Genomic DNA, 16,992 nt, shown 5'->3' on the forward strand with positions numbered 1-16,992 from the left:
TCTCCCTTCCTCTCCTCTCCTCTCTCCTCTCCGCTCTCCTCTCTTCTCCCCTCTTCTCTCCTCCCCTCTTCTCTTCCTCCCCTCCCCATCTGTCTGTTTGCCTAAAGAGGGAATAAGTTTTACAGGTTTTACAGCCACTCTAAATCCATCAACTCATGCAGAAGCTGGGAAAATGGAGTGTAAGTAATATTTTTGTTAGTGCAGAAACAGTAGTATTAGTATAACATGACCACAGACAAAAATAGCACAAGGCTACAATGTGGGTTCAAAGAGTTCCTCCTGTAGGCTTTGTCCCCAACTGTGCTCTGTGACCTTTAGCAAACTATTTGCCTCTCCATGCCAAGGTTGGCCGATTAAGCTCAGGGTCACCCAGACAGTCATCATATATGCTGGTTAACTTTATAAGGGAAACTTATAAAGTCAAATCCAATCTAGAGAAAAATGGAAAGAAAATGGTTTCAGAAGAAGTGTAATCACAAACTAACCAAAGGCAGGTAGCTCCTGGTGTAAGGCCAACACCTTACTTATTGGTATTATCTTTAGACATGAAAGACAGAGTCCAAGTACTATGCTTTTGTGGCTGCTATTTGCACATCTAGAACCAAGTGGGGGAAAAAAATCATTGTCCTCCAAAGATTGTTAAGTGACCTATCAAACACCAAGTATTCCTTGACACTGAAATTGCTCCATAAAAGTCTCTGTGATGATCCAATGATCTGGAACTATATAAGTTCAATGTCTCAGCCTATCTACATCCTCTTGTCATCAAGGAAGTAAATATTCTTCACATTTCTGTCCTCTGAGACTTGTTTTTTTAAACCTTGAATGTTAGATGGGACAACTTCTGATATAGATCCATTCTCTTTCAAACCTTACCTAAAAGTCTAATGTGGACAATTTTATCATTATGGAGTAGAAGAACAAAACACAGAATGTACACATCAGGATCAGAAGGTAAGTAAAAAAAAAAAAACCTAATTGTTAATAATTTATAAATAAAAACTAACACCGATTTCAGTAAGACTACAGCTAAACACACAGTATATTTTCAACCCATTTCTGAGGGACAGCTTAAAGTAAATCTAAATTAACTTTCAGAGTGTATCATGGTGGGTGGGGCTCATGGCTGGTCAGTCAACTAGCTAGAGTTTCCCAAGGAAACACTTGATTCTGGTTAAGTCTGTGCTAGTCCTGATTATGTGCATAGTTCTGTCCTAGCACCAAGAGATAAAAAGGGCTCCCTTTTCATCTTTCACAGAGAAATGAGGAACGACGTGTATTGGGGCTGGCCAAATCAGCCCAGAACATCCCAGCATCACTGGTACAGAAACAGACAGCGGAAAAGCAAGACTGGGGAGAGGTATTAAATTATTTTGCTTCTTCAGGCAGACTTCCTTAAAATTGGGGCCAGTTCAGAATAGGAATGACTGAAGATTACAAGCACAGGGCAAAAATGGCCCATTGTTGAGGGGGTTAAACTATCAATTTTATAAGGCCAGTAAATACCACCTGGAAATTCTGAATAATCAATTGTTATGTCAGCTCACAGATCATGTTAGTTTATATCCTAAACACCATTCCAGTATGTCTTGATGTTCAAGTGGTCCCTTGTATCGGAACTTGTCTTGAGGGCTTGAAAATGCAGATTCCTAAGCTACCCTAGGTCCCAGAAGTGAATTCTAGGACAAAAACGGGATTCCTATGGGGCTACTCAGTTTATTTGGATGATTCATGTGAATCCATCTGTATAGCCCTTCATATATATGTAGACATATTTATTAGGGATTTACATATTTCTTCCACATGATTATGTAACATAAAAACAAAAATACTTGTGATGGATTCTTAAAACCACTCCAGTTTATAATGAACACCACGAATAAACTGTAATTAAGAACATAAAATTACTGTGAAAAAGGTCAACTGTGCTTCTTGAAGGCGTTGTCCCTATTGTCACTAAAAGTAACTATACTATTAAAGGAATTTATAGCTTTTTAAAGTATCAGTCACTTGCCAGCAGGAACTTAACAAGCTGTTATAATAATACTCCTCCCATACCTTTTTAGTCATCAGAAATTTTATGATAAAGCCTTTTTATTATTTTTAAAACTACACATTGTGAACCATTGTTACTAGTGGTTAGGCCAAATATGAACTTATTTTCAGGGTATAAATTCCTAAAGGCATGCTTCATTAGGATTACTAAGGCAATCTTAACTTCAGCCTTGGCAATAAAGTTCTATTTACTTCTATTAAACTGTGTGTGTGCATGTGTGTGTGTTCAAAACAATTTATTTTTAGTGCATCCTCTGAAGCAAAAGACAACAGTTTGTGATATACGTGTTACTGCAAACCAGCCTTGCTGTCGAGCTAACAACCCCAGTTCTTCCCAGAGGGATTGTGTTTTTTTTTCTTCTATAATTCCCCCTCCTCAAATTATGGCTACAATTATATCAGAAAATACTCTCCCTGTTCTAAGAGACACCATTCCCTGTATTGCCCTCATTAAAACTGTAAGTTCTGGTCACATAATAGATGAAAATCGAAGTCAAGCGAAAGGCTTTGTTTGTAGTGTATTGTTTTCCTAAGGGTTGCCCCCTACCCACTATCCACCCCAGTGTTCTGGCTGAAGTGTACATGCTATGTTTTAACAGATGGGCTGGCTGCCGGCGGCTGGGCTTGTAAAACAGGAAGGCAGACTCTGTACTGAGTGGTATTGAACTCAGTGCTCGTAAAGTTCACGGACATATACTGACCCAGACAAACCAGACAAGATTCAGACATGCTTACACATACAGGATACAGATACTTTATAGCTAAGAGGGTTCGTAAGCCAGAGGAAGTTCAAGGCTGAGTTAATCCTTTATATATTTCCACCTCATTCCCCTATCAATCCCTCACATAAATACACACCCTCAGATATATGCACTTGTACATCCGTATACTATATACATCAACGTTTTGGATATTTTAAAAGACAGAACTATTCCGACACCAGAGCCAACTCTCCACAGTCTTCCTAATAAGCTCTCTTATCAAATCAGTATGGCAAGACAATTTTGCACTGGATCCTACTTAGTTCACGCAGAATATAAGCTGCATGCAGCTGCACTCAGAAAAATCAAGCTGCATTTACTACAAGAGGATAAAGGGGAACCGTAACCTGAGCTTGCTTAGCCACCAAGTGTCAGGTCTAACCTTGAATCCTCAGTTGTCACTTCTTGCCACAACTTCATCACTTAAAACACGCAGGTGCTTTAAGGAACACCACCAAATCGGCTAGGGACACCCAGCCTGGAGTTGGCCTCTAGGCTCCCTGCAGGTCCTAATCAAGTTCCTCAGACACACCTTGTGGTGGATGCGGAGGTCTGAGCAACCCAGGAAGAGGGGCGCACATTCAAAGGCTCACAGGAAGCAATCACTTCCCAAAGTTTAACGTTCAGCGCCGCTGTCATTTTCTATGGATCTGTAGAGTACGAAAGAGGCCTGCTACTGTCCCCAGCGGGTCTCTCCAGTTCTCAAGTCGGAACGCGACCAGCGCTCGCTGCGCACGCCGGCTCGGGCGCCGGTTAATGTTTAGGAACCACTCTCAGCCAGCCATCTAGGAACTGCTGTGTGCGCACCGGGGTGTCCCCGCGCCGTGTCGCTGCCGCAGAAGGGCAGGGGCGCGTCTGGGACCTAAGGGTGGCAACCACCAACGCCAAGTCGGTTCCGACGCACAGCCACGTCCTGGGCCGAGTTGGGATGCTTTGAAAACCAGAAGTTCGGGAGCCGGGACGCTGACAGAGAGTAAGTGTCCCCTGCCTTGCCTTGCCCTCCCACAGCCGCCACGCTCCCAGCCGCCAGCACCGACAACGTCTTCGGCTCGCTGGCAACACGGCGCGGAGGAGCCGCTTTCACGGCGCGGCTACTCACCCTCCTGGCCCAGTCCAGACGCCAAATCCACGCCCCTGCTGCAGATCCTCAGTCCCAAGTTGCCCGGAACGGCCGGCTGCTCTTGCCCGGCGGGACCTGGGCGCATTTGGCTCTACCGGGCACCTGACGGGGGATCGCCGCAAGCTCGGCGGTCGCCTAGAGCGCGCTGACAAACCACAGACCCGCTCAGCGAATGAGGCGGAACACCGCGCAGCGCAGACTAAGCTCCGAAGGGGGCGGAGCCCTGGGGCGGGGCCAGCCTCGGGCCAGCCCCTGTAAGGCGGGGCGTCTACTAGCGTTTGACTGGCGGAGGCCATAGCCAATCGTCAGGGCATCAGCATCCTTGGAGGCCGTAGGAGGTGCCTAGAACGTGGTCCCGCCCCTCACTCAATGTCCAATCGCTTGCGGCTGTGCGTTGGCCGGGAGACGATCTAGCTGCCCGCAAGTTGGCAGTTGTGAAGTGCGGTGGTGGTGGTGATGGTGGTGTGGTGGTAGTGCGGTGGTGGTGGCGGCGTCTGGCGGCTCCTGAGTGGTCTGATGCAGTAGGACCCGAAAGCCCCGGGAACGAGGCTGAGGCCAGGGAAGGCTCCTGCAGACAGACGGTAGGAGTTCCCAGAGCCGTCGCGAGTGGGCACCCTGTGGAGAACAACCCTCACACCTGACACCTATAGGAGGCGAGGAACTTGGCCCCAAAGGCGCCCCAGCGAGTACTCAACACAGGCTGAGTTTCACAGGTCCAACTTACCCTGGAAACGGTTCTAAGCTGTATCTGGCGGTTGTCTCCGAAACAAGAACTCGGGCTCAGCCAACCTCTGGGAAAGTACAAAGCAAGACTCCTTTTCCTTCTACACTGCTAGGGTCATCTTAGCAGAAGCCTGGTTCTTCTCATGCCCCAAGGCGCCCCATGCACTTTTTATCCTCCACAGTGGGTTCTGCTGCTGTGTGCTTGCTCCTCCAGGAATATCGAGAAGCCAAAACCATCCGTCTTCTTGGACAGAAAACCGCCGCAGAGCAAGCCACATCCAAAGGACTCTGCATTCCCCTCTTTCCCCTTTGGAAAACCTTGATTAGACTGAAGGCATGAAAACAGCTCAAAGTTGGTAGTTGGGACTGCACTGGAGCCTTTAGGTGTTGCCCGAATGGTCTTTTTAGCCAGGTTTTAAAATCACACACACACACACACACACACACACACACACACACACAGAGAGAGAGAGAGAGAGAGACAGAGAGAGAGAGAGAGAGAGAGAGAGAGAGACAGAGACAGAGACAGAGACAGAGAGACAGAGAGAGACAGAGATAGAGAGACAGAGACAGAAACACACACAAAGTGACAGAGAGAGACAGAGACAGAGACAGAGAGACAGAGACAGACACAGAGACAGACAGACAGACAGACAGACAGACAGACAGACACAAACACACACAGAGGTTTGAAGGGAATGGAGAGTCAAAAGTAGATATTTGAGTATTGCTAAGACTTAGAATATGAGCATGTCCTAGACTATCTTCTTGGGGTAGGTGGATCCAATCTGTGCTTAGACCTGTACTTATGCATCCAACTCGGGTTAATAGAAGTGCACAGCAGTATAGGAAAGAGGCCAGACTTCCTGATAGTCTGCCACTCATGTGTCCCCCACCTCCATCCTCTTGCTTCCAACCCAAGCACTTCAGATCACTGCCTCAGTTCTGAGAAACCCTAAGGAATTCTGTAGCCGTTTAGTACAGGTGACTATTCATGTGTGAGAGAGCTGCAGGTGTAATTACAATGGCCATCTGGCTTCCACAACTCCCTCCTTTATAACTCATGTCTCACGAGAAGGTTCTGATGAGGTCACCAGGGAGAAGGAAGGTAAAAGGCCAGCTTTCATCTAGCAAGGAATGAAACAGCACCGGTAGCAGAGGAAGCTGCAACTCTTAGGTGAGCTCTAGCATGGATTTGGTTTAACTCTGTGGAAAGTGGTCCACAGGCAGGTTGTCAGAAGGGGAAAAAAATAGGACCTAGGGTAGCCCTTAACAAGCTGTAAAAAAAAAAAAAAAAAAAAAAAAAAAAAAAAAAAAAAAAAAAACAACCAAAAAAGTAATGTCAAATGTGCACATTCTTTCTTGATTACTGAACCAAAAAGACTGGTAGAGATAAGAAAGATTCAATCCCAGCAGTCACTTCAGCTATGGAGTGACCAAGGGGAATGACCTTGGCCTACAAAAATTTAGAGGTAGATAAGGTGATGAGAGTATATGAATCTCTGTTCATGTTGGGATGGAGTGGGATTGGGGTGGACAGGTCTGGGGATATCAAAAAAGAAGATCCAGAAGACTAGTCCCCGGTTCTAGTAGCATGTCTGTCAGATTTCCTCACTGTGACAAAATACCCAAGGAAGTGTGCTATATTGGCTTACAGCTAGAGTTCATGGTCTCTTGACTTCTTTGGGCCCAGTAGCAGCCTGGTGCCTCATGGTGGAAGCCTTGGGTAGAACACCACCACACACTTGAGTGGTGACCAAGAATAGGGGGGTTGAGCAGAGAAGGAAGACAGATGGAAATGTTCCAGTGTCCTTTCCATGGGCCCTGCTTCCTAAAGAGCACACAGCCTCCTGACAGTGGCACAGGCTGGAAACCAACCCTCCAGCACGTGTGTCTTGGATCCAAACTACAGTAAGCAGGAGAACTGCAGTCTTTAAAGCCCATGCTCTTCTGTTTGCTTCCACAACCCTCTGGAAGCCTTCGCTGAAGGCTGCTGGGAAACATCATCTTAGGGATAGTCAGGAAGCTACCACTGGAAGAAGTCTGTTTCCATTCACACTTATGATGTAACTAGAGAAGTTGGCTATCAGTGCTCATCATGCTCACATCCCGTGAGGGTTTTTCACAGGTGCTAACTGTTATTTAAAAACCCTCTTTTGGCTGGCAGGGTGGCTCAGACAGTAGAGTATTTTGCTACTACATCTGAATACCTGATTTCTCTCCATGGGCCCCACTTAGGGGAATAGAACTGACTTCCCTCAAATTGACTTCTTACCTCCACATGTATACCATAGTGCATGTGCGTGGGTGTGAGCACACACCACACACACACACACACACACTGATTACAATATTAAAAAAATCATTTTAATAGAGCCAGTGAAGCACTTGTGATATATAGATTTGCTTAAGAGCACTAGAAAAGTTTAAATCACCTTGGTAGTAGAAGCCAACCACTGGTTGATGATTCCACATAAAGTCTCATTTACATTAGTTGCTGAGGGGGAAATAAAAGAAATTTCCTCTAGTTAATAAGAAATAGATAGCTTTCATATTTAATTTTCCATTTCTTCTATAGATAGACATATCCATCCATGATTCTTAGATTAATTGTACATCTCAGTTTTTCTTTTAAGAATGAGTGATGTCTTTGTTAGGGTTTCTATTACTGTGACTTAAAAAAAATGATCAACGCAACTTGGGGAAGAAAGGGTTTATTTCATTTTATAGTTGATAGTTCATCATCCACAAAGTCAGAGCAGGAACTCAGGGCAGGATCGTGGAGGTAGGAGTTGATGCAGGAGCCACACAGGAATGCCATTTGCTGCCCTGCTTGCCTCATGGCTTGCTCAGCTTGTTTTCTTAAACCAGTCAAGACCACAGGCCCATCGGTGGCACCACCCACAATGGGCGGAACCCTCTTACATGAATCACTAAGAAAATACCTCCCAGACTAGCCCATAGTTGATCCTATCTAGGTATTTTCTCAATTAAGATTTCTTCTTAAATGGCCCTAGTTTGTGTCAAATTGACATCAAAACTAGCCAGCACAGATGGCAAGGAAAGGACAGCCCATCTATATACTATTTTTACATTCACACACCATCTTTAAAGTTAAAAACATTTTTATTTTGAGATTAAAATTTATACAACATTTCTTTTTTCTTTTCCCCCTTTAAGCCTTCCTGTTATACTGGTCTCCGTTCTCTTTCAAATTCATGGCCTCTTTTTTCATTAATTGTTATCACATGTATATATGCATAAATGTATAAATATAAACTGTTGACTCTATATAATGTTACTTAGTGTTTTTGGGGGGGTGGGGGCTGACATCTGATACTGGACAACCAATTGGTTCCACACCATCTTTTATTTTCATTGTATTGTATTTTATTTATATTCATTGTATGCAGTTTCTACAAGAGCCTATCACTTAGACACAAGACAGAACATTCATTCCTTTAGTTGCTAGCTCCCATAATAATCTATTGAGTTTGGGTTATCCTGATATTCTATGAGTGGAAATAAGATCTTGTCCTGTATCAGGAACTTAGGCTAATACTGTCTATAGGAAACAAAAAGAAACCCCCCACGGTCTGGGTGTGAACATCATTTGTTTATTTCCAGCCTATTTCATAAAATTTCTTCCACTCAGAAGCGTGAGAAGTTTGTGGAATGGCTTACGGATGAGAAGAGTGGTATAGCCAGGTTGGATGGTAGACCTACTTAGCATCTTGAGAACTCTTCACGCTGATTTTAAGATGTGCTAGTTTGCAATCAGTGAATGAGGGTTAACCTTCCCCACATCCTGCCCAGCATTTGTTATCACTTGTTTTGTTGGTTTTTCACTGTTCTGATTGGGGTGAGATGAAATCACAAAGTAGTTTTAATTTTCTTTTTTTTTTTTTTCTAATTGCTAAGGATGTTGAATACTTTAAAAGCTATTTCTCATCCATTTATATTTCCTCTTTTGAGAACTCTGGATCTGCAACCCATTTTTAAGTTGGGTTGTTGATTTCTTGAGTTTTTTTTTTTTTAAAGTTCTTTATATATTCTGAATAGTAATCTACTAGATAACTAGCTGCAAATGTTCTTTCCCACTTTGTGGGCTCCCTCTTCACTGGATTGTTTCTTGTGTTGTACAGAACTGTTTCATTCCATGTCTGCTTTGCCTGTTTTTGGTCTTAATTCCTAAGGAAATGGTGTCTGATTCTGTCCTTTCCTACACCTGTATCTTGTAGGGTACTATGTTTTCTTCTAGAAGTTTCCCACTGGCATCTTTGACCCATTTGTAGTTGTTTTTTATACAGGCAGGGTAACAGATATAATTTTTCTTCTGCTCTATGTGATCATTCAGTTTCCCCTGCATCAGTTGTTGCCTTTTTTTCCAGTAGGCATTTTTGACATCTTTATCAAACATTTGATGGCAATAGCTATGTGGACTTGTGTTTGGATCTTGTATTTTGTTGCACTGGTCTCCATGCCAGTCTCTGTGCTGAGTAACATGCTGTTTTTATTACCATGGCCCTGTAATATTGCTTGTCATCCCTCCAGTGTTGTTCCTTTTTCTCAAAATTGCTTGGGCTATCTGGGGTCTTATGTTGTCCTATGAATTTTAGGAAATTTTCTATTTCTGTGAAGAACATTGTGGGGATTTTGGCTGGGATTGTATTGAGTCTGTAGATTGCTTTTGGTAAGTTGGTTGTGTTTTACAATATTACTTCTGCCAAACTATGAGCACGGGATGTCTTTCCATCTTTCATGTCTTTCACACCTCTTTCTTCTGAAATTTAAAAGACTTGATATTATAATACAGAGATAACTGTTTTTGCCATATTCAATGCCACTCTATTCACAATAGATAGGAAATGGAAACAACTTAAATGTCCTTCAACTGATGCGTGAATGATGCATGTAAACAATGAAATTGAACGGATAAATGGATGAAATTAGAAAAAATATTCTAATGATTGAGGTAACCCAGACTTAGAGAGACAATGCCTACATGTTTTAACTTGTCAATGGCAGACCCATATAGAGATAGGGATAGAGATTTAGATCTAGAGCTATAGGGGTAGAGATATGGCAGTTGGGGTAAAAATGCTCCTAAGAGCCATAGGCTATCTAATAAAAGCTAATTAGACATAAAGCCCACTCAGGGAATTCATGTCTGGTATTGTGAACCTATCCAACTACCTGTGGCTGGTGACTGTCATTGACCCTAAAAGGAACTGACTATGCTTTCCCAAACCAATAACATTTCTGTTTTCTAAATACTTATCCTTATACCAACAGATAAGTATACCTCTTAGCCCTAATCAGAGCTTTTTTTTTTTTTTTTTTTTTTTTTTTTTTTTTTTTAGTGAGTGAGACTATTATAAACATCCACAATTGGTGAAAGTGCAGAAAAACACTGACTATTGGATGCTCAACCCCAACTGATACATCCACATCACAAATCCCCCACCCAAGGCTTGGGGAACATTGTAGAAGAGGGGGGAAGAAAAGTTGGAAGAGTCAGAGGACCAAAATGTGTACTGTGAGATTGTGACTTCTAGGTATGACAGAGGGCTATACCCATAAAATCTCAACAGTATGACTGTCTAAATACGACCTGAACAACAACAATAGCAGTTGGCATACAAGTGTGGAGGGAGGATTCTCATAAGGCTTTACCCTTAGATGGAGAATCACAGACAACTGGTGGCTGCTGGGAGAAGGAGGGTCAGTGTTCTTCAGAGATAAACCTATTTATAGGTTATGCAAGCCTAAGCAGTCAGCCATAAACATATATACACATATGAGCAACACTAAACGGACTCAATAGGATACATACACACACACACACACACACACACACACACAATCATTATGACAGGCACTGGGGAGGGCACAGAAGGAGCTGGCAGAGGGGTGGAAATGATGTAAATATAGTGCTCATGCATAAAATTCTAAAAAAAAACCCCATATTTTGAAAAGAATGGGAAGAATCAGAACCATGATGCAGGATTTTTCCCTTTGTGGATGTTAAATGAATTTGTTTTTAGGGACCACCATCCCTCTTTGACAAGCTATACTTCAGAGCCTCTCATTAGGCTATGACTGGTAAGAGTCATGAGTTCCAATCTGAACAGCTGTCATGGCGAGTGCTTCTGGCAGTCACTTAACCTCTGTTTGCCCTTTCTTCCTTGGCTGTAAAACAGCTGGCAGAGTTGTCTTACTGTGTTCAGCTGCTCAAGGGGACCCCATGACAATGGTTACCATGCACTGCAAAGGCTTTGCAGTTATAGTGGTACTGAAAAGGGGAAGGATGTGAGTGTGAGACGGAGAAATAGTGCACTCTGGACAATTTCCTACATATGCAATTTCTATCTATTTAGATCTCATTGGACTCTTGTCCTATAAATGGAAATAAGGGGAAAGGCCCTTTCCCATCCTTCTTTGATTGCCATGCATTTAAAAAGATGTTAAAGAGCATAATATACTGAGTTGGTTGGTTTGTTTGTCAACATAAGCTAGAGTCACCTGAGAAGAGGGGACCTCAATTGAGAAATTACTTTCATCAGATTGGCCTGTGGCAATGTCTTGATCGATAATTGGTGTGGAAGGGTGCAAACCACTGTGGACAGTGCCAGGTCTTGACAGGCGTTCCTGGAGTATATAAGAGCACAAACCGAACAAGCCATGGAAAGCAAATCAGTAGGCAGTGTTCATCTGTGGTCTCTGCTTCAGGTCCTGCTTGGCCTCTACTCAATGGACTGTGACTTAAGATATGTCCACCAAATAAATTCTTTCCTCCCCAGGTTGCTTTAGGTCATAGCTCTTTTGTTTGTTTGCTTCCTTGTTTGTTTGTGTTTTGAGACAGGGTTTCTCTTTGTAGCTCTGGTTGTCCTGGAACTAAATCCCTCTGTAGTTCAGGCTGGCATCAAACTCAGAGATCTACCTCCTGAGTGCTGGAACTAAAGGTATGCATCACCACTGCTACACCATAGTATTTATGACTGCAAGAGAAAAGCAAACTACACACTACAGGGACTGGTGGGAGGGCTCACCAGGTAAAAGTCCTCAGTGTACAGCCTAATAACTTGAGTTTGATTCCCAGAAAAGAGGGAGGAGAGGACCCTTCTGCACAAAGTTGGCACATATAAAATGGCCACTCTCTCTCTCTCTCTTATACACACAGGCACACACATGCACACACACTTCAAAAGGAGATAATACATAATTAAAATGGAAAGAGTTGAAGCAGATCTAGAGTTGGAAAATGTGCTTTATTAAAGATATGTTTCCCTTTCTTTCCCACGATCTCTTTTAACATAGATTTACTTTGAAAATTGTCCACATTTTTTAAGAGGACCACCCAAAAGATCTTGCACGGAAATACAAAAATGTCTAAATTCCTGCCAGAAGCTATAGATTCTAGCAGTAGCTTTGCTTGTGAATCGTTCTGAAACCTTGAGCAAGTCATTAACTTCATTAATCGTTTCCCATGTCTGACAATGCAGCAGTATTTCTGACCAATTTCACACAGATGAGAGAGATAACTAATGATGAAGCAGTCTGAAGTATTAATTTCTGCACAGACTACAAAATATCATGAAGGTACTGTTGGCAAACTGCGGCGTGGTGTTAGTTTGGACACATCAACTAGGAGGGAATTTCCTAAGAGATTTTGGTGGCACAGCATCTTAAGCCCATTTATCACTACCCACAAAACAATGCACTCTCTTCTACTGGATGCCAAAGCAACTTCTCCATTTGAGGCTTAGATTGGTACAAGTCCAACCACAATAAAATGTGCTATCAGAAATGGATAGGGAAGAACAATTTTTGTTCCACAGAAACTTGGAATTTCAACATACATTCTCAGAAGAAAAACTGTGCTCAATTTCTTAAAAATTTATACCACTAAGGACAAGCCTGATGGAAGACTCTAATGATCTTGATAAATGATGGCCTGGTGTAAAACTACAAAGCAGGCCAGGAATTGACCAAGGGAAATTCAGAACAAACACATACTCCTGGTTTTAAAACTTCATAATGAAGGTGGGCATAGTGATGCATGCCTTTAATCCTAGCACTGGAGTGACAGAAACAGGTGGAGCTCTGAATTTGGAGCCAGCTTCGTCTACATAGTGAGTTACAGGACAGCTGGGGGCTACAGAGTGAGATCCTGTCTCAAAACAATAAAACAAACAAAAAACAAAACAAAACAAAAAACCCCAAACAAAACACCCTCATAATGAAATGAACAACCCTGGGGGATTATGCAGCTATTGAGAAAGGGATGATTTTGTGTTTGACATGGGCATGGGATGGGGAATTGATCCCGCTGTGGAGCTCTTTAAGCAATAGAAGCAATGGGGCCTCTATGTGTATGCACAGAAACTCACTATTGGGAATCGACTCCGTTATGGAGGCCAAGTAGTCCTATGATCTGCTGTCTGTCAGAAAACCAGTGATTTAACTCTTCTCCCTGCCTAGAGACGTAAGAAATCAGGTGAGCTGGTGGCATAGAGCCCAGTCTAATGTCAAGAAACGAGCACCGTTCCAGCTCAAGCAGGCAGGCAGGCAGGAAGCAAAAATGAAATTCTTTATGTGCCTTCAAGCCCGCACAGATTGGATGGTGCTCACATTAGAGAGGGCGGTTTACTGAGTCTGCTTATTCAAATGCTACCCTTATCCAGAAACCACTTTATTTCAGCTTACAGTTCTAGGCCAGCCTGTAAGAAAATCCAGGGCAGGAACTCAGTGAGGTATCTGGAGTCAGGAGCCACTCACTGGCTTGTTCCCACAGCCTGCTTAGCCGGCTTTTTAAACAAGTCAGGGCTCTTGCCCAGGAGTGGGGGGTATGCACTAGCCATAGGTGGGCTTTGCCTCCTACATCAATCATTAATCAAGGAAACACCCTACTAATGCCTTGCTTATAGGCAATTGGATGGAAGACTTTTTCCTACTGAGGTTCCCCATCCCAGATAACTAACTGTAGCTCGTGTCAGACTCCTCAGGGCACCACCGTAGAAAGATGAAGAAAAAATAATATTTAAGCAGGCTATACTGTGACTTGGTAAAATTGACACATAAAATTAACTATCACAGAGAGAACTTGAACAGGAAGAATATCAGGCTGTGTGAAAAGTCCTATCCTTTGGAAGTTGAATTGCTCAGACCAGGAGTTCTGAGGTGATGAGGTTTGCCCCATTAGCTTGTTATGAAGCTTGAGCGAGAGCTAGTACAGGACCAGGCTTATGGAAGTCCCTCTAGTGATAATACTTAACCAAATACTTGAATATAGTGTTCTACTTTAACCCTTTAACATGTAAGCACTCCTCTTCCTCAGAATCTCTAAGTTGAAGAACTATTCTAGGAATAACAGTAGGCTATATACTTGGCGGTCCAAAGTTCTTTATAGACACTAGAGGTAAGGTAGGGAAAGTTATTTTGCTCTTGGCAACTTCTTGAACATATTAAGGAAGAAGATAGCATCTTAAACTCATACTGCTTTGCTTTCATGTGAAAGACCTATCCCAAATCTTTCTTGACTCCTAGGACATCACATTGCAGTGAGTGACTGGTAACACTCAAATCAAAAGGAAGATAAAGAAAGCCACAGGAAATAAACAGAGCTTTAAAATCCAAGCCAGTTCCAGGTCTCATTGTAAAGCTCCTAGAAAATTTAGGCTTCTAAAAACCTATGTTCATCACCTAGATTTTAGACTTAATGGGAGCTAGTTCCCTGGAGGCAACAGTATTAGAATAACTGGCCAGTCAAAGACAGAAAAAAATGGATTATCCCTTAGAAATGAATTTTATCATTAGCTACTATGAAGATCCTAAATTATAATAGATTTACATGTAAGTGTGCCAAAGAAAAGTAGCTGTGATCTATAATACACAAAATTTTTTATTACCCAGGAGAATCTAGCTACTAATGTGAATGGTATTGCATCTGTGAAATCCTGAAACCCACAAAGGATTTGAAGATATAAAGCCAAATAAAACATAATACAGAAGGAAATGATTTTGATTATGTAACATTTATATATAGCATCTCATTCTACAATTTAAATTGCTTTTTCAGTCATTGGTTTATTCTTCCTGCACACCTGGGGAGTATGTCCATGCTGTTATCCTCTGTTCATAGCTGAGACTGAAAGAAGCAAGGGGTTTTGTCCAAAAGCACAATAGGGACGGGGTGCAAAACTGTTCATTCAATCAGATGCCTATTCAATACGACTTTTGGCAAGGTACCGACATCTGTGCGGTGGCAGTGCACAATCATATGTACCTTATGTATGGCCACTCTCTTGTAGGACACTTGTGTTCTGCTGGACTAGCAAGTGATCTGTCAAACAAAGGTGCCCCAATGAGAAAGGACTAAAATTTAGAGGAGGTGGAAGTGAGAGTTTGCTAAGGTTCCTGGTGGCAGTGGGGTTCCAAGCCACTGAAGCTTGGGTCAGTTTTGACGAATGGGGCTGTGGGTTGTGGGGATAGCACAGAGACATGAAGGTGGGGAAATAATTTAACACAGTATAGGAGAATGTCCAACTGTAGCAGAGTAGTTACTGGGAAAGGACCAGAGGATAAAGGAACAGGCCAGGTAATTTAAATGCCCATGTAAAATATATGAATTTCAAGCACATGGGTGGGCCTCAGGAGCTGGACTAGACCATGTCTGATTTCCCTTGTTTTCTCATTATTCTAACTGGTTATATGCTTATCTACACACATGTCATTGCATATTAGCTTTCTAAACTTCACATCAATCTAAAAAGATAAATAGTTTCATTTGTGTGTGTATGTATATGTACATCTGCACGTGCACACATGTTTGCAGGTGCCTACAGAGGCCAGAAGAGAGGACTGGATCCTCTGGAGCAGGGGTTACAGGTGTTATGAGGGTCCTCCATGAGATCATGTACCTAATAAATATGAGACATATGACTCAAAAGCAGGACCTCTGACATCCCACTTGGGAAGGAGAGGTGCAGATTCTGGAGTATGCCTGTACTTAGGATACCCAAAGAATAGCACACCCCCTTCCCTAGCTGAGTATCTTTCCAGAAATAAAATAATGCTTTAACATTCTAGGTGTTTTATGTCTACATCCAGGTCTAGTGTAAAAAGAGAGCATTTTCCTTTTTTTTCCTACTTTACAACTACAATGGCATTCTTCTTGTGGATATTGCATACCTTCGGATCTCAGCCTAGTCTTTCTACTACTTCAGAATCTTTCTCAGAACACTGGTCACTTTACTTCCTAGTTCCTGTTCTGAGCAGTGCAGTTGAATCTATTTAACCTCTGCCCATCTCTGTTTAAAGCTTTACCCCTCAAATCTCTCTCTCTCTTTCCTCTCTCTCCATGTCTTTGTGTCTTTGTCTCTGTGTGTCCGTGTCTCTGTCTGTCTCTCTCTCTCCTCCACCCCAGATCTCGAGATCTAGGGTATTCTTTAGCATTTTTACTGTTTAATAATTCAAATTAAATGAGAGGAATAATATCATTAACCCACAAATATTTTTGAATGAAAACATTGTTTATTAAAATCTTCCTATAAGGATGAAAAGCTCCAAGGTTATTTAGATGACATAAAAATTAAAACACACAAAAAAATGCTTGTCAAATAGGATGTTTTTCACTGATCTGATTTAGGCAAAGAGTTAAAACAATTCCTACTAATAACCAGTGAGAAAAGTCCCTAGAATAAATAGGCATAAATACTGGGCCAGACAACTAGGAAACTATCTGAATGGGGCCCTCTCCTTGCCTTTTTACCCTCTAGTGGTGTGTTTGGTTCAGCTCAGATCATATGACCCAAGTCATCAAGAATAGTAGAGTTTTTCTATGTTTCTTTTAAAGAAGTTGAAAGAGAAAGAGCAAAGTTAATGCACAAAGATGATTAAATTTCATCTAGGCATTTGTTTCCCCTTAAGAGATGTGGAGAGCATGCATTAGGCCATAAACTTGTACCTGAATGCTGTCCAGTCTTAAAAGTGCCATGACCCTGTCTTCCAATTTCAAGAAGAGCAGTGGGGTAGGACACCAGTGGCCAACGTGTCTCCAAGGAAGGTGACAGAATACATACATGATGCTTGGGCTTATAGATCTGCAAAGCAGAGAACTCTTTGAGATATTGGAAAAACAGAAACTTGAGAGACTCAGAGGGAATCATATAACCTATTTTAATCATCTGCATCCTTTACAAAGGGAAAAATCTACAATACACACTTCAGGAGATTTTGCATATTAGTGGAGGAAAATGTTAAAGATATATAAGTGAATCCCATTGAAGGCATAGATTATCATTAATATCTTCTGACTATTTCAATAAAGTC

At 42.2% G+C, this 16,992-nt stretch overlaps 1 protein-coding gene across 3 annotated transcripts in view; it reads right to left on the bottom strand.

Moving 5' to 3' along the window:
* Marchf3 (membrane associated ring-CH-type finger 3) overlaps positions 1-4,156 on the bottom strand; it is a 142,344-nt gene extending 138,188 nt beyond the window's left edge. For all 3 annotated transcript variants that reach the window (XM_031365722.1, XM_031365725.1, XM_031365724.1), the window contains exon 1: positions 3,916-4,156. The gene's annotated coding sequence lies outside the window, so the exon portion shown is untranslated. The remainder of the gene's footprint in view (positions 1-3,915) is intronic.
* Positions 4,157-16,992: the final 12,836 nt, after the last annotated feature.

This window comes from Mastomys coucha, unplaced genomic scaffold (genome assembly GCF_008632895.1).
Source record: "Mastomys coucha isolate ucsf_1 unplaced genomic scaffold, UCSF_Mcou_1 pScaffold13, whole genome shotgun sequence".
In the NCBI taxonomy this organism is placed as follows: domain Eukaryota; kingdom Metazoa; phylum Chordata; class Mammalia; order Rodentia; family Muridae; genus Mastomys; species Mastomys coucha.